The sequence below is a fragment of the Nycticebus coucang genome, chromosome 10 (assembly GCF_027406575.1).
Source record: "Nycticebus coucang isolate mNycCou1 chromosome 10, mNycCou1.pri, whole genome shotgun sequence".
Taxonomy (NCBI): Eukaryota; Metazoa; Chordata; class Mammalia; order Primates; family Lorisidae; genus Nycticebus; species Nycticebus coucang.
The window spans coordinates 80,768,345-80,794,656 of record NC_069789.1 but is presented as its reverse complement, the minus strand read 5'-3'; the positions used below and the strand labels follow the sequence as shown (position 1 = coordinate 80,794,656).

General features: G+C 48.1%; 1 protein-coding gene across 1 annotated transcript in view; it reads left to right on the top strand.

The window, feature by feature from the left end:
- The first annotated feature begins 7,123 nt into the window (after positions 1-7,123).
- Positions 7,124-26,312, top strand: part of CACNA1E (calcium voltage-gated channel subunit alpha1 E) — a 514,949-nt gene continuing 495,760 nt past the window's right edge. The window contains exon 1 of the mRNA XM_053606843.1: positions 7,124-7,494. The gene's annotated coding sequence lies outside the window, so the exon portion shown is untranslated. The remainder of the gene's footprint in view (positions 7,495-26,312) is intronic.

Sequence of the window (26,312 nt, the reverse complement as noted above, 5' to 3'; positions counted from 1 at the left end):
GGAAGAGGTAAAATACCATAAGAGACTATGGACATTTGGAGAATAATTCTGATTTCTATCTTAACTTGCAATCCAGGTGGCCCCTTAGCACTTGAGCTGGATCCTTTCTGCCCCGAGGCATATGTTGAATTATCAGGCCAAAGGGCCTCTCCTATATGTGGAAAACCATCTGGGACCTCTAGAAGCCAACCATCACAGAAACACAAGATGCTGAGACTCAGGGAAGGTAGGCGTCTTGGCTGAGGCCCCAAAGCTGACAAGGCTGACTGAGAGGCATGGAGGCTTCATTTACCACCCAGGACAATGGGTTTCCCTGTTCCTCTTCATGGCTTTGACCTTGTCATATTGCTTCATGGCCGTAAGTGAAATGATTTCTTTTCTTTGGTCTTTTCAGTCACCAAAGTCTGCACAAGTGTCTGACAATACTTCCTGATGGGTTTCTGGTTGTGTTTCTCTTCTGAGACCCATTGTAAGGAATGAGACATTAGCATCTAAAGTGTGTTGAAGAATTTCATTTGAGGGTGGCGCCTGTGGCTCAAAGGAGTGGGGCTCCATATACCGGAGGTGGTGGGTTCAAACCTGGTCCTGGCCAAAAACTGCCCAAAAGAAACAAACAAACAAAAAACCAAACAAACAAACAAAAAAGAATTTCATTTGATAAGCCAATTTGGTCAGTTTCCCATTAGTATAGATGGGACTATGTGTGAGGTTAATACTATCCCCAGAAATTACTTCACCTCAAAATGGATACAACTGTTACAGTTTGTGTGCCCTCTCCCAAATTTCTATTGAAACCCTAACCTCTGATAGGATGGTAATAGGAGGTGCGACCTTTGGGGTAAGTAGGTCATGAGGGTAGAACCCTCAAGAGGGATTAATGTCCTCAAAGAAAGAGGACTAGAGTTTGCCCTATCTCTGCTCTCTATCACGTGAGGATATAAGAAGTCAACAGCCTGTAATTTAGACAAGGGCCCTCGCTGGAGCCTGACCAGGCTGGCATGCTGATCTCAGACTCCCAGCCTCCAGTGCAGTGAGAAATGAATTTCTGTTGTTTATAAGCCATCCAGTGTATGGTGCTTTTTTATAGCAGCCTGAGCTAAGACAATAACCATTTAGGGGCCACCTGGAAAGCTGGTCAATGCTGTAGAGAGGAGAGGAAATAGTGGTGTTGGAGCCCTACACCCATTCCCCTGCACCCATTATGCTGACCTGGGTCTTTACGTTTTATTCTCTTAGAGATTTTTATGAACTAGCAAATACAGTTTTTCTTTCCCATTCTGGAGTGATTGTCTTTCTTGCATGGAGGAGAGGGGGTGGGCAATGTGATCGTGACTATTCCCAGACCCCATTTAGCCTGAGACCCTTCCAGGGTAACCTGTATGTTGAAGCCAGAGTTTTTATTTCACAGTTTCACCTCTTTCCCAGGTACAGCCAGACCCCTAGACAGGGTTTGACTCCATTGCAATGAACTCAACTTGAAACTGTAACTAAAAAGTGATGGTGATGAAATGCAGACAGAGCCAGCAAGCTGGAGAGCTAGCAAGGGAGCAAACAGGAGTAAGCAAGCTGCATCTGCTGGATGGTGAACCCCTAGAGTTCAATTACCCCAGTTCCCTCCACAGAAGGTAACCATGGAAACCTCATAATCCAAAGCATCACCAGTCTCTAAACAAAACACATGCGTGTGCATGTGTGCACACGCACACACACACACATATACACGGGCACACACACACGTGCGGCATGCCTCAGGAGGGCTTAATGTATGCACGAGTGTATGTTCATGTGCTTTATTTTAATTATTGTACATGTGGGGCATGTTTGTGCAATGCCTTGACAGTTTGTGTGTGTGGCTATCAAATGGAATTAGCATGGGCGTTCGCTGCCACATGCTTTCCGCTTCTGTTCTCAGGAGTGGTGAAAGAGTGTAGGTTTGTCCTAATGTTTGGGTGCTGCCCTCCGAGATGGTTAGAGTGTGTGGGAGAGGATGTGCAATTCCAATTTAGTGGGGGGTAATGCTGCAGCATGATTGGGGCATACAGGAAGGTTTTAACTTAACGTTTTCCCCATATCAGATTTTTATTGCACAAAATTGTATAGGAGTTGGGATTTTCACCAGCTGGGAGGAATTATTCCCCTGGGATGGAGAAACTCAGCATGAATCCAAATTGAACTCCTCAGATGATCTAGCATGGATGTAAACTCAGGTTTGGGAGTATTGTTTTTACAGAGTGCTGTCTTTTTTCAGGGTAGATGCTGTTCTTTTCTTTTTTCTTTTTTAGCTTTCTGCTTTAAACCTCTTTGCTTTTTCTCATTCTTGGGACTAGCCTTCCTACTATGTGGGGGATATGTGAGTGCCACATGGGGGCGGGGATGGGGACAATGCAGGAAAGTCCGCTAATGACATGTGTCATTCAGTATGTGCATGATATCAAGAAGATTGTGTGTCACCTGGCAGATCTTTGAGTGTAAGGCAGCTCTGTCTGGGTTGAGGGTTATTGGGCTCCATAGAGACCAGGGTCTCAGACAGCCATGGCCAGGTATGGGGGCTGCATGCTGTGCAAAATCTGGCCTTGTGCTTGAGGCCATCTTATCTTAATGGGAACTTTGCTGCACACAAGTGTTGGGGGCTTGTGTGTAGTGTGTTTACCACCTTTGTCCCTCCTGTTTATGTAACATTTGAATGAAAGAGAATTCATTACGGAGCATTAGGAAGAACCCAGCTTATGAGTTCTGTCTTTCATCTACATTCTTAGATTAGGGTTTTTAAATGGATAGGTCTTATTTGCATTCTTAGATTAGGGTTTTTAAATGGGTAGGTCTTACTTGCCATCGGAAGATGACTATCAAAAGAATATTGTCCTTTCACTTTTTAAAGCAGCTGCTTCCTGGATGACAGAAATCCACGCTGGCATCTCCCAGCAGGGGCCTGAAATGCTGCCCACATGGCCCGGTGCCTCTGGGAGCACCACCCCAGCCTCCGTCTGCTTCCCTCACAGCCCTACTCCTGAGAAGAAAGGAGCCAGGCGAAAAGGCTGGGAGATATTTGATGTCAGTTGCTGGCAGCTTTGACACCTTGGAAGGCGCTCCCAGTACTGGCTGTGTAGAGTTACCTTTTGTGTTTGCCCTAATGGTGCCACAGAGGGGCCAAGGGGAGCTGCCCACTTGGCATCATCTACCTTCCCCATTCTGGCTGCGGCTTTCAGGCCCCCTCACTTTACAGTACAAGGGGAGGCTTCTGCTCTGGCTTCCTACCCCGAGCCCTTTCTAGGGTATGTCTTGGTCTTTAACAGCATGATTCAGAAACCTGTAGTTTGGGGTTATTTACCCTTCCATTCAACAGCTGCGTCTTAAGTGCCTGCCAGATGGCAGGTACAGGGGATACAGCAATGAACGAGGCACTACTTTTCCTGTTTGTGAGCACACATGCCAGCTGAGGTACCAACAGAGGATAGGATAGGCAATTATAGGGCAGCGCAGTGAGGTAGCGGGCAATAGGGGTGAATCCAGGGCACTATGGGAGCCTGTAATGGGGGCACCTGCCCTATCTTGGGAGGCAGAGAGGCTTCTTAGAGGAGCTGATGTCTGACAGCATCCTGAAGGATGAGGGGAAATGAGCTGGGTAAAGGGAGGTGGCAGGACTCTTTCCAGCAAAGGGGAATGGGGTATTTATTAGAAATGTAACTGTTTCACAGGCAAAACCTGATGGCAAATAGTGAAAGAGGGGGGAAGAGAGGGGAGATGGAGAAACGCAGGGACCAAACAAGAGGCGGGAAGATGGAGAGACGGAGACAGCGGAACAGTGGACAGAATGGTGGAGACTGAGAGAGGGCCGTAGGATCGTGCACTTTTTAGAGCTGGAAGGACCCAGAGTGAACATCCACGGCTGTTTAATTTATATATAAGGAAACTGAGGCAGAGAAAGGCTAAGGAGTTCGCCAGAGTTCCAAAGGGGTTTGGGGGGAGTGCACATCAAGAACCTAGGTTTCAGGGCTTTGAGAGAGGAAGGGGACAGAAAGATAAGGTGGGGACCGAGAAGAATCGGAACTGGGGGGAAGAGAGAGGGTGAGGCTGGCTGAGAGCCACTGGCTTCTTCTCGTCAGGATTATGGTGTGGAGTGAAAGTTTAGGTAACATCTGAGCTGGCTTTCTTTCCTTCCCTCTCTACCCTTTTCTCTTTTTCTCCCTCTCTTTCCTTTCCAGCCACATCCTGCCTACAACTAGATGGCAGGGAACTGGTTGCCATGGCTACTAAATGGCATTCAAGCAGGCTGAATTATTAAACCAGGGTCTTTTCTTTGAAGTCATGGTCCCAGGAAGAAGTCCCATTAGGGGGCGCAGGTCTGGGCCTGGGCTATCCAGGTGCTCCCGGGCTGGTCTGGCTGAAGACTGGGAGGTGAGGGAGTGTGTCTCTGGCTCTGGGACCTTTCTTCTGTGGGACATCTATCTAGTGGTCTGGGGGTGGGAGGAGGTGCATCTGCTGGGCTAGAGGGAGACAGGCCCCTGTGTTGAGAAGAATCGCTTCATTCCAGCCTACTTTCCCATCTTCTCTGCCTACAGCAACAGCCACGATTCATTCAGATGGGACAAGAACCAAAACCAATATTTTCACTATGTCTGAAAGGACACCATATTGTAGCCAGAGAAACAAAAAATACAATGGCAGGTGTATGCGAAGGTCGCGCTTGGGCAGCTGGCATCCTGCTGCCTCCAGGGATAGGTAGAGGGAGTATGTTGTGGAACCATCTAGTTGGTGGGCATGGCAGACTCCCAGTAATATGAGTAAGCTGTCCAGGAGGGTCTTGTTTGTGGCACAATTGTTGTTTATTTTGATGGTGGAAGGGGCTGAGTATGGATGCTCTTCTCTTAAGGAGATCCCCAGCCAGGAAAACCGTCAGCCTTCTGGTATCCTAGCTCTTCAAACTTTTTTATTAAAAAAAGAAACCCAAACATTGTAGTGTGAAGTCTCCTACAAGAAGAGGAGGTAAGAAGGGCCTGGGTGGCTGCTAACTGTATCGCGTGTGTGTTTGTGTACTCAAACGTGCATATATGTGAGTGTCAGGCAGTGGAGGGGATGGAGGTGGGCATGAATAACATATTTTAGGGTAAATAGAGTCATTCTTCTTTCCCCTGGGCTCCAAGAGATTCTGAGGTTCATTTCCTAAAGTGGGGGATATCTCTCCCTCTCCTCCCCGAGTTGGGCTGCTTCTCCCCTGAGAGGAGGGCTGCGGCCCCCCAGGTCCCTCATTTCCAACTCACCTTTGTGCAGGGGCTCAGATCTCCTTCACAAGAGAGGCTCCCACTGCATCCTCACATTTGAAAAGAAAAAAAGCCAGCCTTTTAGTAGGGGAAATCAGATGCACGAGACTGTTTCTAGAAATGTGTCAGCCTTAGAAAAAGGCTGTAGCCCTGATCTTTTCCCTAACACCTAGCTGGAGCACTTTTTTTTTTTTTTTTTAATTTTAATGTCAGGCTAAAGGCCCAGCTTTCTGGAGGCCTGACTCATAGAGACTAGGCTAACTTCTTTTCAGGCTTGCTGAGAATTTTCAGAACTTATCTGATCAGGTCAAGATCCTGGCTCCTCAGAGGGTGGACCTCCCAACTTGCCCACTCCTGGGAGTAGAGTGGGGACTAGCAAAAGAGGGTGCACAGCCCTTGACATTCTCTTCCTGCCCCATCCCCAGGAGGAAAGGTAGGGGGCGCTGCTGTCACCATAGTGGCTTTTTAGTTCCCTTCAAAGCTTGTTCCTGACCTCCACAACTGTGCCAGGCCCTGAGCAAGCAGGTGTAAACGATGCCAAGTTGACTCTAAAGGAGTCCCTGCCCTCAGCCACAGGAAGCTCCCATGGAAGGGCAGACTGTCCTTATTCAAGGCTGGCAACCCTTAAACAAATCCTTCAGAGGACTGGCCCCATCAGTGCGAAGCTTAAGAAACAGGAGTGGGGAGGGAGAGAATGCCTCCCCTTCCCCTCCTCCTGCCTTCCTGCTTCTTCCTGCTGGGGTCTCCCCCTGTCCCTGCCCTTCCCACCGCTGCCTCCTCTTCTCTCTTTCTCTGGGGCCCTTCTTTGTTCCTACTCTTGAGCTCCTAGGGTAGGGTGAGCAGTTGTTAATAAGCCCTCTGCTGGAGACCCTGCTGGGACTTCTAATGATGCTGGTGGGATGGAAAGTCTTCACCTGCAGGGCTCTGGGAGGCCTCTGGGTCACTGAACCAGGGGAGAGTAAACTCCAGCAGGATGTCCACCGTGTGGGCCTCAGGGTGGTTTTGTGAGGACTTTTTTTCTTACCTGTGGTGTTAGATGTCATGAAAAGTATAAACGGACCCCCCTCCTCACCCCCCCCTTTTTTTTTTTGCTCATCAGCTTTGGTTATTGTTTGTGTTTAATGTGTGGCCCAAAGCAACTCTTCTTCCAAATGTGCAGCAGAGAAAAAGAAAAAAAAAAAAAAGGTTGACAACCCTGCTAGAGGGACCAGGTCTCAGAAGCCTTGGAGATGCCACTTTGGCTTAGCTTTTAGGGCTGTTGATATTTTTGTGCCCCTTAACTGCCCCCAGGGACCAGGGTCTCCCTTAGAGCCTTCAGCTGGCCCTTGTAAACCCCCGAGAACCTCTGGGTCAGTCCAGAGGCAGCAGAGAGGCTCCTCAGGCTGGGATAGAGCCCCTTTTCCTTGGGCGGCATCTGACTCAGGAGCTGGTGGTCCTCCATACTTCTCCTTCTCTTTAACTTCATCCTTGAAGCCCCCAATTCGCTTCTGCTTCTCTTGAGATGTAATCTTGTTCTTCGGATCACAGTTCCCCCTGCCCAGCTTCCTGGCGAGATAAACAGCCTTGAGCGTGGTGAGGTCTGCGATCAGGACCTCGGAGGGGATGGTGTATTCTTGTGGAATCGCCCGCTGAAGTTTGAGGTTATTGAACTTTCCCACATCAACCCTGACCTAAATCTCTAACCCTCGGGGTGTTCGTTACCCCATCCCCGCCTGTAAATCAAGCTTCGCGCTGCCCCCCGCCAGAGTCGGGTGTGCGCGCTCCCGCGGGCGCCGCGTCTAGTCCCCTCCAGCCTCCAGCCCTCCGTCCGCGTCTCGGCTGGGCAGCGGGTGCCTGGACAGCAGCTCCTTCTCCCCTTGGGATGCAGCTCGGGTCTTCCCTTCTTTGTTAGTCCCCAGCCTGCCCCTCCGGGGGGCACGTGTGCGAGTTCCCTTTCTGATTGCCAGAAATTTCTTTTCCACTGTGTGGGCAGGAGACAGATTTTTTTTTACTGTCTCCCTTCTCTTTTATTTATTTTGTTCTCCGTTTCTCGTCCTCACCTCCGCCTGCCTGCCTTCCCCTCTTCTTCATGTAGAGTCCTCCTCCTTCCCGCTTCCATTTCATCATCTCTCCTCCCTCTGTCTCCGTTCCCTCCCCCCACCCTGTGCTCTTTTAAAATAATTCAGTGATGGCTCAGGAATACTAGCACACCCTCCTTCCTTATTCAGCTGAGCGCGGGACTCTGCATTAATTCAAGGTAAGCCCTGGCTTCCTGCTGCCTGGGACGTGACTGTCTGTGCCCGGAGCCCCAGCCTGGGCGCCGCTACCTGTTGGGGGTGTTGCCTGGACCTTGGAGATTCCTAGTTGGCCCTAGCCTCCTCGGAATCTTCCCCCCCAAGCCGGTTCTTCTCTGCACGCTCTGCCCTTTCCTTGGCAACTTCGGTGGGAATGGTCCGGGAGTGGGCAAGCCCCCATACCGCTTGGCGCTTCGGGAGTGAGCGGTGTCCCTTGCCAGGTGCCCGGGGAGGGACACCGCTCGAGGGACACCGCATCTCGGTCCAGGTCGCGCTTTTCTCACCGCCGCGGGGAGAGCGGAGCCAGGCTGAGAGCAGGTGCCCTGGTGTTCCAAGCCTCGGGGCCTCCAGCCGCCCTTCCTTGCTCCGGCGCCGGCGGCTCGGCGGTCCCAAGCACTGGGAAGTTCTGTGCCAGGACCGCTGGGGTACCAGCGCGCTGAGCAGGTGCTGAGCTTCCAACGAAGTTTCGGTGGAGGAGGCCACAAGCGCCTTTGGAGGAGACTCAGGACAGGTGTAGGGTGGGCTGGGTGTCCCTAGAGCGCAAGGTGGGAGCCAGTGGGCCCTTCCCTGGGAGGGGGTTGGGAGTTGGGGGTTAGGGCCAGAGGAGAGTGCGGAGAGGGAGCCGGGCTCCTCAGAGTCATTTGCGTTTTGACCGGGGTTTTAGTGTCCTTGCGGAGAGGGTGGTTCTGCGTCCTTTCCCAGAGACCAAACATCCACTTTTCTGTATCTTTCGCTTCGTGCCTGGTGTCCGGAGACAGTAGCCGGAGACACTACTTACTCGCCCCCTCCTTCCCCACGACGTCCCCCTGGGATCACGGCTTCCTCCTCATGTTGGGGGACCGAGGTGGCCGAGTTTGGCCGCTTGCCCAAGGGCGGGGAGGGGGTCCTCCCTCCCATCCGGTCTGTGACTCTGGCTGCTCAGAACAGGTGGTTCAAGCTGAGTAGGTAGATGGGTGGGTGACCGAGATCTGGCGGCTTGTAATGATTCACACTCCTCCCTTTGGAGGCCAGAGTGTTGGAACATTGATTCTTACTCTGGGAGGCTGAGATTCAAATTATGTCATAGGGACATCATCATCCTGGGAGCCAGGTCCGCTTAGAGAACCCAGGCAGAAGTAGAGAAGTGCTTTCATAAAATGGAAGGGTATTTCTGATGCTTAACTAAGAATATTATATCCACAAGGTCAGAACCAGAGGAAGAAGAGGGGCTTCTTCTCCTGGGGCTTAGGATAGACACCAGGGAAAAATCATTCCCATTTTCAATTCCAAGAGGAATTAATAATGGAAAATATAGAACTTCCTCTCCTGTAAATGTGTGGGTCTTGTAGCTATCGCTATAGTCCAGAAAAATGTAATCAACCTTTTCTTGTTGATTACGTTCTGTTCTTTTCTCACATGCTATCTCTGACCAGCTACGATGCTTTTACCACCTTGTAGTATAATGTAATCGCATCATTTATTGTCCAAACTGGGACATTTCTGAGAGTAGACAGAAACATTAGTAGTAATTAATATGGCCAGTGGGGACTGTCCAGACAGGTAGAGATGAATGAGCCCTGAGACTGATGGTGTGATTAGCGGTCGGGACGATTCACAAGGCAACATGTGTTGCTTTCATGTCATTTGGATCTTGCATCTTCCTTCCTGGAATGCTCCTTCTTGACTCAGATTTCAAATGGCTTTGATTCAGTTTCCTGTAAATATCCAGCTCTGAAATACAAATCTCTTTCTTTTGATGAAGTTCTTTTCCTCCAGTTACACCAGTTCCTCTAAAATGCCTATTCCCAGAGTGGCACTTTGTGCTCTGACCCTGCAAGGATTACAAACTGAGGGTGATTTAAGGGAGCCGTTTCTATCCCTCTGTCTGCCTGGTTGTATTTATGAGCTGGGGACTCCCAGGAGGCTGTCCTTCTGGCCAGGAATTGTGAGTGCCGTGCTGATGGCAGTGTGATACACAGTGACCCTTGCGGTCACACGGCTGAGGTATTGGATCACTGCTGTCATAACTCCTCTACTCCTCCAAGTCTGGGGTGTGTGTGTTGGGTTGTGAGAGGGGAGAAGGAAGAGGAAAAAAAATCCTACGTGTTGTCTGGATTTCAAACTGACAAACTCGTGTTCAAGAAGCATTTGATTGCAGGGAAATGTCTGGTTTTTACTTCCTTGCTATGTGAGGGAGTGATGAGGACTCTTAGGGATGTGTCAGTCACACCTCCCTCCTGCAAGCCTGCCAGGCAGCTAAGTCCCTGAAGGGCTTCCAAAAGTTTAGCTAGCATTTACTAAGTGCTTATTACTGTATTTTCCAGATACTATACCAAGCAGTTTCCAGACATTATCTTAATTAATCCTTACCTAACCCTATTAGGTAAATACCCCCATTTTATAGACAAGGAAACTCAGAAAAATTAACTAACTTGCTCAGGTTCCTCCAGCTAGTACGGCGCAGAGCTGGGATTGCAACCCAGGCTTGCTGACACTCCACATCAGGTTGCCCCTTTGTGCTGGAGTCGCATTTGGCTCACAGATTTGGTCACAGATGCTCAGGACCCTAAAGGGTGATGGCTGGTTCCAAAGTGGGCAGTCTGCTTGTCCATCCTGCTGGTTTGTGGCTCACATTGCCCCTGCCTTTTCTGTCAGCAGTGTCCTTTTTGGTGTGCATGAAGTTTGTGCCCCATACTTTCTACCTGGTCACCTGGACTGTCATTAGAGGGATCTGTTTCTGAGATCTGAGTCTAGTGTGCTCATGGGTCCTACCTGGGGCAGGAGGATTGACTGATGGAAAGGCAGTGCCTGAGTCACCATCCCATGTTTAGGCTTCATCCACCCTGCAGTAATTAACGCCTGCCTCATCACACTGAGGTGAGTCCAGTTACCTCAGAGACTGACTGTGGTCTAGGCTTGGAAACGGTCTTGACATCCCTTAGCTTCCCCAAAAGTAATTCTGTAGACTATCAGGGAAATCTGACCATCCCCAGCTGTTAATGTATTCATTAGGTCCCTTTTTCTACCAGGAAGACAAAAATAGAGGTGTGAATAGGTAATTTTAGACGATGTTTCCAGTTGTTCATCCTTCTTACTTAACTCTGTTAAGCAAGCCTTAGCACAGTAATTTACCAGACCAAGAGCAGCATGGGGGTGGGGGAGAGGGGATAGGATGGTGACTGGAGACTTCATGTCTAAGCTGACTCAGCCCCACTAAGGAGCCATGTGACCTTGGGCACATGGGCCTCATTTTACTGGCCTAAAAATTAAGGTTGGGCGGATGTTCTGTAGGTATTTCCCAGCTTCAGCAGTCTAAGATACCACCAATCAGGGTGGCTTTGTTGTCTGTCCTCTGCAAATCCTAGTCAGAGCTGCTCCATCTCTCTTCCCCCCTAGGTGAGGAGTAGGCATGGCAGATGGGGCTGGTGGGCAGGAGTTAGTCAGAGCGGCCATGGAAGAGTGTCCTGGCAGGAGCAGCAACTGCCCTTGGTCTCCAGGGGGAAGGCCTCAGCCCACTTCCCCTCTGCAAAAATGAGATGGTTTATTTGGCCAGGGGAGAGACTTCCCTCTAGCTGTGTTACCTGACATCCCCAATAAGTGAGGGGGAGTTGAGGAAAGAGGGAAATACAAAACTATGCAAACAACCCTTTGTAATATGCCCTTGAATGATGACCTGAGCTCTGGGGAAGGGGATAGGGTGGGAGGTAGGACAGTGGAAGAAGGTGGTCTACAAACTAAAAAGGTGAAACAGGGCCATAGCCCTCATGGTGTTGACAGGTGGTGGGCAGCCTGGGTCTAGGCCACTGGACCAAGTATGCATGTTATAAGCCATAAAGCCAGTTGGAACCAAAAGCCCCTTAGAAAATCATGTGTTATAGTACAGAGCTGGTTATGTGCAAGTCAAGTACCTTCCCAGCAAAAGTAAAGATGGGTGGTAACTTTCTCACTGTAACCTGGAAAACTGGAACCATTGGTGTACTCCTCATTCCTGACATGAAGATTCTAGAAGGTTCTGTTGTCTGAAGAACATGCATGGACTTGGGAGAATTTCTGTGAATGATGTTCTAGAATAGAATGGGGCTTTACTAAGGAAACACCTTCCTATTTATGTTTATATGGAATTACTTTGGAAGATTCAGTCTGTGGGATCGGAGGGGCTTTGTACCTACCTTGACCACACTTCAAAAAAAATTTTCCCCCATAAACACTATTCTGGGATTGGGGGAAAGAGTGAACCCTCCAGATTTTCTAGACAGAGTGAGAGGTGGCAGCAGCAGCTGAAGGGGGTTGAGGTAGGGCACAGTAAGTGGCGGGCACAAGGAGCTTCCAAGTGTGATGCGGTCTTGAGTACAGCGGCTTGTGGCAGGGCAGTGCATCCATGCCTGTGGGTTTTTGTGTAATTTCTAACATGGGTAACAAAGTCTAGGGTTACACTGACGGACACACTTAATGGTGGAAATATCACTGTAGTTACAAAAAGGCACCTGGATATCTATGTCTACTCCTCTCTTACGTCCTTTCAGGGTTTCCACTCCTTTCTCATGAACCAGATGTGGACACGAGCTTTTGTCAAGAGAAAAGGGAAAATAACGCTGAAGATGGCATGGTCCTTGCACTTAAGTGATGGTCCTTTACGAAAGCATTTCTTTTACTAGATCATGTATCCTCTGATGATGGCGTAGTGGATCTGGTCTTGCTCCAGTCCTTACTGGCTATGTGACCATGAGAAAATCACTCCACCCTGCTGGGCCTCAGCCGCATAGTTAATTCACAGCCACAGAGCCTAGATTTTCAGAGAAGGGGCTTTCAAAATCAGTGACTGTTCCATGGTTCTGTTTCCCTTCCCTTTTCTCTCTTCCTCTGTTCTTTGTTTTCACCCTTTACCCTTGACTGGCCATACAATAGAATTTTTTTTGTTTGTTCTATCTACTGACTAAGAATTTTATTCTTTGTTCTCTTTTACAATAAATGATGAGCATTTTACATTTCTGCTTTTTTAAAAGAAAGTAGATGGAGTTACTCTTGGCTTACTTTGTCCTTGATTGATGTTTTCTTGAATGTAATGATCCTAAATGCAGAACAAGTCCCCCCACCCCCCCCCACTTTCCTTAGTGCGGGGACTCATAATGACAGGTGAACACATATCCAGCTTCCGCATTTTCTCTTTGTTGGATCTCAGACTCTTGGTTAATGAGCTGTTCAGCACTAGAGTCTGAGAGTCCCAGGTGCCTCTGCCTCTGTAGGCAGGTGAGCAGAGGCAGCCTTCCAACCTCAGAACCCAGCACTCACTCTGAACGACCCCCCCCAAGGTGGCTGGAGAAGAAGGAGACTGAGCTTGGGCGGCAATGTCACTTACCGGAAAAGTTACGTAGCCTCTCCCTGATCCCCCCTCCCTCCCTGCTGTCATCCCACCCACTTTACCCTGCTCTTCCTTGTGCAGGTGGCCTCGCACTGTTCTGGGCCAGGCGCTGACTTGAGTACTGGGAATATAGCAATGAACAAGACTGCCGGATAGCCTGCTTTTGTGAAATTGATATTTCATTGCCAGGAGAGAGAAATAATAAATAATTAAGTTTGTAAAAAAAAATCAAACCATGATAAATGTTATTCAGAGAATTAATAGATGGTGGTGTGGCAGTAACTGGGTAGCTCATTAGACTGGCACATCAGAGAAGGCTTCTGAGGAGGTGAAATTTAAGCTGAAGATCAGAATCGTGAAAAATGAAATAGGACTCGTATCACTAATTTTATGTGGTATGAGGAATAAACTAAATTGTGTCTAAACCTGTTCTGTCGACTATTAAATAAACACAACACATTTTATATCTCATTAGGCAAAATTCCGTGAAGGTAAGTGTTGTGATTAATATTTGCAGTTTCAGTACCTCAATTGTAGTAAATGAGAGTTGAATTGGATTATAAATGTGAATTGGGAGTTCAGAGGAGAGTTTTAAGAAATAAGATGATGGGCGGCGCCTGTGGCTCAGTCCGTAAGGCGCCGGCCCCATATACCGAGGGTGGCGGGTTCAAACCCAGCCCTGGCTGAACTGCAACCAAAAAATAGCTGGGCGTTGTGGCGGGTGCCTGTAGTCCCAGCTACTCGGGAGGCTGAGGCAAGAGAATCGCTTAAGCCCAGGAGTCGGAGGTTGCTGTGAGCTGTGTGATGCCATGGCACTCTACCGAGGCCATAAAGTGAGACTCTGTCTCTACAAAAAAAAAGAAATAAGATGATGCCTGTGACAAGCGTTTGTCAAAAGAAGATACTACTACTTCCATTCCTGCTTTCTTGGAGATTTCCATACATGATGGCCTGGGAGAGCTGAGAGGTTCTCTGGGCATCACGAGGGCTCAGAAGAATGGAGAGGGATAGGCAGAGCAAGTAGAGAGTCCTTGCTTACCAGCATCTTCTTATCCCGGAGCAGAGGTGAGCTTATCTGAAATTGGTTCCAGGTGGTCTGGAACCAAACCCACCTGCCTCCTGCACCTGGGTATATAAAGTTGGCTATAAAGGCCCCTGAGGATGCCTGTTTCCTCACGCTGCCTGGGGCCTCCCTCCGTATGTAGCCTTCACCTTCCTCAGCACCGCGGCACCTCTCTTCTCTGCAGCCCAGCTCATTGCAAGGAGAGGACCTCAGTCCATCCCCTTGATGGTTGGCTGTGACGCTGCAAACCTGCTCCCTTCCCCTTGCCACCTCCCTGAAAAGTGAGTCAATGCAGCCCACCTACTGTATCCAGGGCTGTGAGTCACAGCTTTTCAAGCACAAGGGTGTGAATCACTCAACTTCTAGCCCTGGAGATGTCTCGGGTGACAGCTGAGGGAGAAGGCTGTGCACCTGCCCCTGCCCCTGCCTGTGCCACCGCTTCATCATGCTTCCTCTACCTAGCACCTAGAGCTGGGGTCCTAAGGCCCTTCCCCAGGACCACAGACCAGTTTTGCCGGCACAGCCAGTGAGAATTCCTGTCTCAAGCTGTGGTGGTGTCTTCCTGGCCTAACAGCATCGGGATCTCTAAGAACGTCTTAGGTGCTCACATTCTCCGGCCCCATCCCAGACGTCCTGAAACAAAAACTCTGGGGGTGGGGCCACAGCCGCCAGGTAAGTCTGGGGCATGTTGAAGTTTGGGAATCACTTGTAGAAGGTTAGATGAAGGCGGTATTCCAGAAGCTTGGAATATCTCACACCTTTTTTGAGGTATAAGAATTGTTATTCCTGTTTCATAAATAAGTAAAAAGGCCTCTAGGACCCAAGAACATAGTAGACAGTAGAGCCTGAGTTTGACTCAAGTGTTGGCTTCAAAGCCAGAAGTATTATAACGTTTAGACCCCTAATTAAAATGCAAATGTTTGTGGAGACATCTATTATTAATCACTAACATCTTCTCGATAATTCGTTTCCTGGCCACTTACAATAGACTGCTGAGCAGAGAGCTGGAGCGGCACCAATAAGGAGGCCTGGACCCCTCGGGGTGCCTCGTGGGCACTTTCACGCACTTGGCGGGTTCAGCTGGGATCCCAGCCCCCACCCTGGCCCTTTCACTTCTTGCAGTCCACGCACCTCTCTTTTCTTCAGCTGTCACCCATATGCTGATGACGCTCAAATTTGGTTTCTAGCCTACGATTCTCTTTGAGTTTCAAAATTTCTTTCCACTTGAATACTGGATGTTTCTCTTCAACACCTCATAGTATCACAAACTCACCTTGTCTAGAACTGAACCCCTCATCACTTACCGAATCTTGTCCTCCTCTCAGCAAATTGTAATCTGGGAGTCACGGGTGTTTTGTCTTCTTCCCGTGTGCCCCGCCCCTCATCTGCATTAGCTTAGTTTGATCATCGGCCCTCCCTACTAGGGCCTGCCTCGCAGTTGCTCATCCTACCAAGCTCTAATCCCAGCTGCCTCTTCCAGCAAGATTCCTTGCTTCCCTATAGGCCGTCCTAGGTCTAGTATTCCCCTAGCACCTGTGCCTACCTCTGCCACTACCAGCCTCCCCAGACTGTGAGAGCTGTGACAGCAGGGACTGTACCTTTTATCTATGTCTCTCAATGTTTTGCCCTTTCTAGGTGACTGATAAGCTTACGGAATGTATAAAGAGGTAAAGAAGCCACTCTGAAACCCTTGGCCAGTCCCAATTCTCTTTTCCTCTCTCTTATGGTACCATTTCCCCCTGTGACTGGGGTATTGTACTCTCAACTTTGAAATGACAGCAGAACTCATCAGCTCCTCTTAGAGAAAGTGGGGAATTAACTGAAGGCTGAATTACTATGTGTTGTGTGTGTGTGTGTGTAGAAAGTGTGGCCATGAAGCAGAAGGGGAAGAATCCAGGCAGATTTCATGTTCATGCCAACTTTATCTCCAACAGTTTTTAATTTGTAGAAAATTGGAGAGGCATTTTCTCTGGATCCCCCTCCACAATCTTTATTCAAGGAGTAAAAATTGTGTTTCAGTTATTACTGCATACTCACAGCTCCTTAGCATATTGTCTGGAACACAGTTAAGTGCTGAATAAATTTCCAGAAAGGGCTCTGGCTAATGGCAAGAGCCCTTGGAAGGGCTTTGGATTGGGAGAATGAGGTAGGACCTGAAAATCCCTGCTAAGACCAACTCATTCCCTTGGCTTTAAAGGCCATCTTTATGTCCCACACTCCTATTATCGGTTAATTTTTGCTGCATAATAAATTATCCTCAAACTCAGAAGCCCAGAACAACATTTAGTATTTCTCATAATTCCCTCTTTTTTTTTTTTTTTTTAGAGACAGAGTCTCATTGTACCACCCTCAGGTAGAGTGCCGTGGCGTCACATGGCTCACACCAACCTCCAACACTTGGGCTTACGCGATTCTCTTGCCTTAGCCTCCGGAGCAGCTGGGACTACAGGCGCCCGCCACAACGCCCGGCTATTTTTTTGGTTGCAGTTTGCCCGGGGCTGGGTTTGAACCCGCCACCCTCGGCATATGGGGCCGGCACCCTACTCACTGAGCCACAGGTGCTTCCCGTATTTCTCATAATTCCATAGGTTGATTGGGTGATTCTTTTGTCCTGGGCTGGCTGGGGTGGAGTTGGGTGGTGTAATTTGGCCTCACTCACATCTATAGGGCATTGGCTGAGGCAGTGGGATAGCTGGGATGACCAGAGCCTCTCTCTTCATGGTTTCTCATCCTCAGAAAGGCTAGCACAGGCCTTTTCACATGACTACAGAAGGTTCCCAGAAGCAAGAGTGTCCTAGTCTGTTTGAGCTGCTATAACACAATATCATAGACTATGTGGCTTATAAATAATCGAAATCTAATTTTCACACTTCCAGAGGCTGGAAGAGCAAGGTGCTGGGAGATTTGTTGTTGGTGAGGACCTACCTCCTGGTTTGTAGATGGTGTCTTCTTTCTGTCCTCATGTGGCGGAAGGGACAAGGCATCTCTCAGGGTCTTCTTTACATGAGAACTCTACTCTCATGGTCTAATCACCTCCTGACACCGCCGTGTTGGTGATTAGGTTTCAATGTATGAGTTTTGGAAGCACACAAACATTCGGACCACAGTGAAGAGAGAGGGCAACCCCAGGGTGCAAGCCTTTTTCAATCCTCTGCGTATGTCACATTTGCTGTTGTTCTCTTGCCTAAAGCAAGTCACATGGCCAAGCTGAGACTCAGTATGGGAAGGGACTACCCAAGGTGTGGATATAGGGAGATGTGAACAAATTGGGCCTTGTGTTAGATTGGTCCTCTGGGAGGTAGACACCAAGATGGGACAAATTGCACAGATTTTATTAGGGAAAACACCTATGAGAGGTAACGGGGAGGGAGGTGGGAAAGGCTGAAATAGCCATCGCACCATGCAAGTCTAACCCTGAGTGACAGGTTTCCTGGAGGAAAGGCAGGTTGAGTGCAAGGGTCCCAGCCTACCATGCAATCTAAGGGCTTAGCATGGCTGTTGGAAAGCCCCCGAGCCCTAGTTGGCTGTCAGAGAAGTCCTGTGTCTCCCAGTAGTGGGCCTGCCTAAGCATCCTTGCCCTCCTCTCTGTGTGAATGCAGGATGGATTGTAGAGCCCGGCAGTTGGGCTCTTGATCAGTTAATCACCCCATAGCTAAAAGAATGCTTGGTACATTCTTGCGCCCACTGTAGGGGCACTATTTAAACAGTTTATCGAAACTCCCAATTATGCTTCCAGCTTAGGCCCCTCTTCTTCTAATCTCCAGGCTTCTAAACCAGTGGCTTTCTTAATCTTTGCATTTGGTAGTCTCAGAGATATCTCAAACTTTATATTTCAGAACTGAATCTTGATCTCTACCACCAAGTCTTCTTCTTCCCCAGCTTCCTCTGTCTTGACGAATGGCACCTTTATCTACCTGAAAATCCAGGAGTCATTGTTGATACTTGCGCGTTGAGTGTACTCCATTATTAAAATCTTGGTATTTCTCAATCCTGCCATTTTCTCTTCACCTCTGCTGCCACCACTTAGGCCAAGCTACCCTTACCTTCACCCAGACAACCACAACAGCCTCCAACTCATCTCTGCACTTCTTCTCTGGTCCTCCTCACAGCCATGTAGTACTGTCCTCCATACAGTAGCCTGCATGAGCTTGCCGTGCAAACGTGTTCATGCCACTTCTCAGCTTGAGGCCCAAGCTCTTAGCCATGGCCTCTGTGCCCTGAATTTTCCAGTCTCCTGCCCTCCCTGGCTTAAGCTCCTGCATCTCTCTCCATCACACATCACCTTCCAGCAACTCTGGCCTCCTGTGTAATATGCCAAGCTCATTGTCACTGCAGAGCCTTTGCACATGTGATATCCTCTGTCTGAAGTTCTCTGTCCTCTATTTGCCCATTCACCTGATTGGTGCCTATCACTGGCCAGTTCTCAATTTAAATGTAATTTCTTCAGTGAGCTCTATCTCACAGCCAGCTACCAGCCACTCCATGCCAGGTCATCTAATTTAGGCCCCTCTATCACCCTCACACAGTGCCTTGCACTTTATAGCACCCACCCCAAGTTCATGTGCACCAGTGTGTTTCCTTGTTTGTTTAGTGTCAGTGTCTCCCGGTCAGAAAGTCCCCTGAGGATTGTACTAGGTTTATTTTATTCACTGCTGTGTCCCAGAGCTCAGCCCAGTGCCCAGTGCATGGCAGAAGTCCAGTCCCCATTGTTGAATGGACATGGGTCCCTTCAGAGGAGTAGGAGAGATGGGCCTGTGTGGGTTTGGCCCTCCCCGGCCCTGGCTCCGGAGGAATTGACACTGCTCTAGTTGTGAGTGTGTGAGCTCCTTTAAGGGAAAATTGTGCCACACCTGTCCCTCCCTGCATACTCCCTGCTGCCTTAGCACCCCATCCTCCCTGCCCTGCAATGGGGGGCTTCCCTGCTGACCACCCAGCTGATCAGCTGCTCTGGCATGGGCCAGATAAGCAGGACCCCTTCCTCAGCACGCCCTGGCCTCTAAGGGCACCCGGTCCTTGGTCTGCATTCTGATTCCAGCATTGTCTGGCTTTTGCTACCACCCCGCCCTGCCATGGCCACCTCCTCCCAGCCCTGTTGCTTCACCTCTTCTCTGCCTGCCTGCAGTTCCTTATGGCTGAAACTCAAGGGCAAAGCATCATGTGTACTATCATGTTGATCTAAAATTTTAAAAAAATGTCAAACAGGCACGAGTCGGTAGTCATCTTGGTGAGGTTGGTGCGCAGGGAGCAGAAGAGCAGAGTGCCCGTTGGTCAGCCCTGACAAGGCCCCTGGGGAATGGGGCAAACGCAGCCCGAGTTCCACGCATGGCTGCTGCAGCCCTGACATCACATTTGTCATACTCTGTCCTTGGGTTGGAGGCAAGACTTGCTGGTGCCCTAGAAGATGCCATTGAAATTCCCTTGCTGGAAGAAAGTTGCGCCGGTCTCTGTCACAGTGTTTCCTTATGGGTAGGGGAGTGCAATGGAGAGCAGTCACCACGCAGGTGGGGAGTCCGTGCTTCAGTGCAGGGCTCAGAGCACCACCCTACAGCCAGGCAGCTTTCCCATGGGGCTCTGCCTATCCCTGTAAGTGGCTCTGTACAGGGCAGTTATTTTCTCAGTCTTAATTTCCTTGATGTCTGGTGGAATAACACTTCATAGGATTTGTGTAAAGATTAATGTATGAACAATCAACAAATATTAGCTAGAGATGGTCGGGGCTTATTTGAGATCAGGGCGTGGAGCTGAGATCTTGTGGGAGGGGCAGGGGCAGGGGGCAGGGACAGGCGGAACTCTGGCCGTCATAGTACCTGTGGCCTGCCCTCTGCACCCGCTGTCCTGCAGCATCTCAGAGCCTTGGGCCAGTACAAGTGACCATATAATGTATTTGTGGGAGGCAGACAGAGCAGATGGCCTTGGATCCCACACCTTTTCACCCATCCCTGTGGTAGGAATGTGTATGAGTCAGGTTTCTCCAGAGAGACAGAGGACCACTAGGACAGATAGACAGACAGACAGTTCTATGAGAGGGCATTAATTAGGACAATTGGCTTACACAATTATGGAGGCTGAGAAGTCTCAGTACAGGCCCTCTGTGAGCTGGAAGCCTTAGGATAAAAGTCAAATGGCTCAGTCCGAAGGGCAGAGAACCTGGTGTGAGGGGTGTGGGGAGCTGGTATAGGTCCTAGAGCCCAAAGGCTGCACAGCCTGGAGTTTGATGTCCAAGGGCAGGAGAAGAAGGGTGTGTCCCAGCTCCAGGAGAGAGGGCCTTTCTTCTGTTTTTGTTCTATCCAGCCCCCAGCTGATTGGAGGGTGCCTGCCCTCATTAAGGGTGACTCTTGGCCACTTAGTCCCCTCTGACTTACATGCCAGTCGCCCTTGGGAGCATCCTTACAGACATACCCCCCAGTAATACTTTACCACTTCTTTAGGTAGCTTTAATCCAGTCACATTAACACCTCAAATAAACCATCATAGGCTGTAAAGTGGTGAAGGGCTGGGGATGCTAATCTGTCCAGGTCATTCAAACCACTGAGACAGTTAAACACAATTGAAGGAAAAAATACCAATTGCACCCCATTTTATTGTTTTCCCCTGCTTCTCTAAGTCTTCAAGGTGAAATTCTTAAAGCCAAAATAGGAAGTGGCGAAGAAATAATTTGTAAACTGTAGGGCTTGTACGACATGTAATAATGTCAGCTGTTACGTGGGAACCAGTTCCTGACAGGTTTGTTGTTTTATTCAGCCTGTAAAGGTAAAGGATGCTTGAGATTTGCACTGCTATCAGCTTGCTGTCAAAGCCTGTCATCGGAGAATCTTAATCCTTGTTTTCATTTGTCCGGAAATAATTTTCTATACTGGGGAATGGGAAGCACATATTGAAATTTGGAGGAGCCTAAACAGACATGATTAATCCCCAGACCTTCCTAAATTCAGTCCATCAAAAAAATTACTAAGCCTCAAGTGCATTGATTCTTAACCTTTGTGGTCACAGAACCCTTTAAAATCTGATGAAAGCTACAAACTCCTACTGGTGAAATGCACATCCCAAATACTCAAGTGATATCAGGAGACTTTGCCATGATATCCATCGTCAGTCAGCCCCGAGAGGTTGATGCAGAGCTCGGAGGACAGAGGTGGGAAGGCAGGTCTGGGGCTAACCCTCACTGAGGCATCTGGTGTTACGGGAGTCATGTCCCTGGCGGGGGCATTTCTGTCCCCAACATGGAAGCTGATCTCCCTGAGGATGTCACCTGCACTTAAAGGAGTGGGGCTCCTTCCTCAGCTGTTGGCCCACAGGGAGAAGTCAGGAAGGAGGGTGGACGGTATCATCCCCCAGCCCTTTGCAGCATGAATACTCTAGAAATCTGTGGGAAGGGCTTCCCCTCATGGGCCTCAGCCCTTATTTTCTTTACTGAAGCGTCACACTCTCTGTCCACCTGCTGGACTCTAACTTCTTCCCCAGCCCACACCCATTACCTAGATCAAGGCTTGCAATTTTTTCAGTAAAGGACCAGACAGTAAATATTTTAGTCTGTGGGCCATGTGGTCTCTGTCTCAACTACTCAATCCTGCCAGCAGAGCTCGGAAGCAACCACAGCCAATACATAAATGAACAGGCCTGGGCGAGTTCCAATAAAACTTTATTTACAGAAACAAGAAGCCAGATGCAGCCCAAGGGTCATAGTTTGCTGAGCCCTGACTAGATCATTTGTTTCATTAGGGACTTACAATATGCTGATGTTCTAATGCTATCATTCCTGCTTCATTTTTTTAATTAGAATACATTTATCAAGAGAAACTTGCCTTGCACTATTTGGCTACATGCATTTCTTTTGAACCTTCCTCTTTAATGAGGCTGTCCTCTCCTCTCACCTCACCAAAAGTGTTGTATCTAAGCCTATGCAGGGCCTTCCTGTCACTAAACCCAGTGGTTAGCTTCTAATTCTTGTTTTGAGATACTATCAGCCATTTACACAGCTGACTCTTCTTCACCTGGCAGTGAGGACACTCCACCCTCTCCTGGTGGTCTTCCTACCCCTTTGGTCACTTCTTATCAGTGGATTTTGCTGATTTGCCTCATCAATCAGGCCATGAGCCTTGATTATCCCAGGGCTAAGTGTTAAGGCCTTTTTCTTTCTCTGCAGTGACTTGTCCTGGATCCTGATTTTAAATTCCTCCTGTACACAGATGACGTCTATGTATACAGCTGGCCTTCTTTGTGAACACTGCATGTGTCTATCCATTTGCCCAGGAGATGTGTCCATATGGATGTCTGAGAGCCACGTCTCACCTTGCAAGTTCAAATATAAATTCTTGATCTCCTCCCCACCCCTAAACCTGCTCCTTCCTCGGTCTTCCCTGTTAGTCCAGTTCATGACTACTATGTCCTTCTGAGATCTCAGCATCATACTTGATACCTTTCTTTCTTTTGTGCCCCACATCCAATCTGCCACCAAATCCTGTTGGCTCTATGTTCATAATATATCCACTCCTCAGCACATCTGCTGCTATCAGCCTTGTGGAAGCTACTGTCACGCTCTCCTGTTACTCACCGGAGCAGGTGATTGTGCTGTCCTACCTGGAGAGGGTCCTCAACCCAGCATCCCAGGGGGCCCTTCTGGAAATGGAGAGTCAAACTGTCTCACTCCTCTGCTCAAAACCCTCCCATGGCTTCCCAGCTTATCACCAGTAGAAGTCAGATCCTTAAAATGGCCCATGAAGCCCTGTAGGGTCTGAAACCTGCCCTTACCCTCATTCCCCTACCTCATCCACACCTCTCCCCATCACTCTCCAGCCCCATCTCACAGGTTCCTTGCTAGACCTCACACATGCCGGGCACACTGCCTCCCACTGTCTGGCCTCACTCTCCCCTCTATCTGGTGTGCTCTTCTCTAGACATCTGTGTGGCTTGCCCCCCATTTCCTGCAGGTCTTTATCAGTGAGACCTTCCCTGGCTGCACTGCTCTTCCCACCATGCTGGACTCCAGGACAGAAAGTCAGAATGTCCAGCAAACAGGAGCTGGGCTGTCCTTCCCTGAGACCCTCCGGGAAGCTGTTGGTTACAGAGCATGCAGAGAATATCTCTGCCCTTCTTTTCCTTGGGCCTGACTGGATGTTGCAGTAGAAGTCTTGAAAGCAGATGATGTTCCCAGATGTAAATGGGTCTGTCTCTGTGCAGGGCACCCCCAAGGAGGAGACCTGCTTTCCCTTTCCTTAGACAACAAGCTCTCACACTCCTCTGGTTGCTGGATTGCCTGCGGCATCCTGAAGCTGGGGATGGGGTGAAGGTATCCTCCTTACATTCCCAGCTAGTCTTGGGGTATTTTCTTCCAGATGTTCAGCTGTGCATGTTGCTTCAGTTTTATTCCAAGGTCTACAGCACAGAGCATGCACTGGCTCAGAAAAGGGCAGTGGCGGCCACCTCTTTGGGCCTTTCTACTATTCTGTGAATAGTCATCCAAGATCCTGCCTTGGTCTCTCTCCATTCATCTATGTGGAAATCGTGTCTGTCATTTTGAACTTGAATCTGCATCTGACATATGGACACTTCAGGTCGTGCTGAGGGGAATTTGGATGATGTCATGGAGCAGAGATGTCAGCCAAGCTGCTCATAGTGCAGTCCTAGGCCCCCACCCTGTAGTATCACAGACTCTCTGAGCCATATGGGCACCGTGACCTCATATCATACTCCAGTGTTATGAATCTCTTCTGCAACATGTCCGGTAAATAGTGATCCAGGCTACTGCGCCACTTTTTCAGACGGCTTTATTTCAGACAGGTCTAGTCATCAGAGACCACTTTAGTAGACCTTCAATCTAATTAAACCTCCTGACTTTCTTCTTAAAGGTACTTCCATCGTGACTTTTTCAAAACTTAAAAATGAAGGTTGGAGTGAAGATAGAATCAGGTAAGGCCCCGTCTACTAAGACATGAGGTTCTTACAGGCAAGAATGCATCCTTTTCATGTCTGTATTTCTAACACTTGGCATAGTGCCTAGATTTAGTAGGTACTCAATAGCTGTTTGTTAAAGATGGTGATAGAGAAGAAACTACTACTTATCAGGCCCTTACGATGTGGTTGGCACTACTGTGAGCCCTATACGTGCCTTAGAACAACCCAATGCAGTGCTATTATTGTTCTATGGATGAGGAAACTGAGTTTTAGAAATGCTGAATACCCTGTCTTAGGTGATATACTAATAGAGAAAGGGGCAAGGATTCTGGCCCAGGAGGGTTCAGTATACTCTACTTTGTATGTTATTTGGGGTTAATTTCTTTCTCTTAATTTATTTTCAATGTGGTAAAATATATATAACAAAAAAATTTACCTGGTTAGCCATTGTACAGTTTGGTGGCATTAAGTAATTTACATTGTGGTGCAACCATGATCATCTACTATCTCTGGAACATTTTCTTTTTCTTTCTTTCTTTTTTTTTTTTTCAATAATAAAAAAAAATTTACCAAGAGATAAAAGTGAGACTTTGTCTCACTTTCTTGTCCCCAGTAGAGTGCTATGGCATCAGAGCTCACAGCAACCTCAAACTCTTTGGCTCAAGAGATACTCTTGCCTCAGCCTCCCAAGTAGCTGGGACTACAGGTGCCCACCACAATGCCCGACTATTTTTTAGCGATGGGGTCTTGCTTAGGCTGGTCTCGAACTCATAACCTCAAATGATCCACCCACCTTGGCATCTCTAGAACTTTTTCATCTCCCCCGACCGGAGCTGCATATCCATGAAGAATAACTTCATATTCCTCCCTCTCCACACCCCCTGGCAACCACCATGCTACTTTCTCTCTCTCTGAGTTTGATGACTCTTGGTGTCTTGTGGAAGCAAGATCGTGCAATAGATTTCCTTTTGTGATTAGCTTATCTTACTTAGCATAATGTCTCTTTAAAAAGTGGGAAGTGTTTTTAAATTTACTTTTATTTTCTTTACATGCTTATTGCATATATTCAAGGTATACGACATGATGTTTTGATACACAGTGAAGAGATTAATACAATTAAGCAAATTAACATATTCTTCACCATACATAGTTACTTTTTCTTTTTTTTTGGTGGAAAGCACTTAAAATCTAGTCTCTTAGCAAAATTGCAGTGTACAATACAATATCATTAACTATAGCCCTAATGGTGTATGTAAGCTCTTTGTTTAGCTGCAAGTTTACGCTCTTTGATATATTTCTTTGAGTTGGTTCCTCCTTTCTGTCCCTGGAAACCACTGTTCTGCTCTCTATTCCCATACGTTTGGCTTTTTAAAGATTCCCTGTATTAGTGAGAGCCTGCGGTATTTGTCTCTCTCTGTCTGGCTTATTCCTCTTAGTGTAATGTTCTCCAGGTTTATCCAAGCTGTCTCTAATGACATTACCTTCTTTTTTAAAGACTGAACAATATTCCATTATATATCTGCACACACCACAATTTCTTCGTTCATTCATCCATCAACAGACACTCAGGTTGTTTCCAGGTCTTGGCTCTTGTGAATAATGCTGCAGTGAGCATGGGAGTGTAGCTATCTCTACAAGGGACCAATTTCATTTCCATATACACACACACACACACACACACACATATCAGCAGCGGGATTGTTGGTAGTTTCATTTTAAACTTTGTGAGGAAACTCCCCATACTGTTTCCCATAATGTTTGTACCAAATTACCTTCCCAACAATAGTGTATAAGTGTTCCCTTTTTGCCACACCCAAACGAACACTTGTTTCTTGGGTTATTGTTAACAGTTATCCTGGCAGGTGTGTGGAGATAGTTCATTGTGCCTTTAATTTGTATTTCCCTTATCATTAGTGATGTCAACCAGTTTTTCATATATGTTGACCATTTGAATGTTGTCTTTGGAAATGTCTATTCGGGTCCTTTGGCCCACTTTTAAATTGGGTTGTTTGGTTTTTTGCTATTGAATTGTATGAGTTCTTTACATATTTTGGATGTTAACTCCTTATCAGACATTGTTTACAATATTTTCTCCCAACCCTAGGCTGTCTTTTTGTTTTATTGATTTTTTTCCTTTGCGGTGCAGAAACTTTGTGGTTTGATGTAGTACCGCTTGTTTATTTTATTTATTATTATTTTTTAACACAGAGTCTCACTAGGTTGCCCTTGGTAGAATGTCATGGCATCACAGCTCACAGCAACCTCTAACTCTTGTGCTTAAGTGATTCTCTTGCCTCAGCCTCCCAAGTAGCTGGGACTACAGACACCCATTGCAATCCCAGCTATTTTTTCATTGTAGTTGTCATTGTTGGTTAGCTGGCCCTGGCGGGGTTTGAACTCATCAGCCTCGGTGCATGTGGCTGGCACCATAACCATTGTGTTATGGGTGCCGAGCCTATTTTTGTTTTTGTTACCTGAACTTTTGGTGT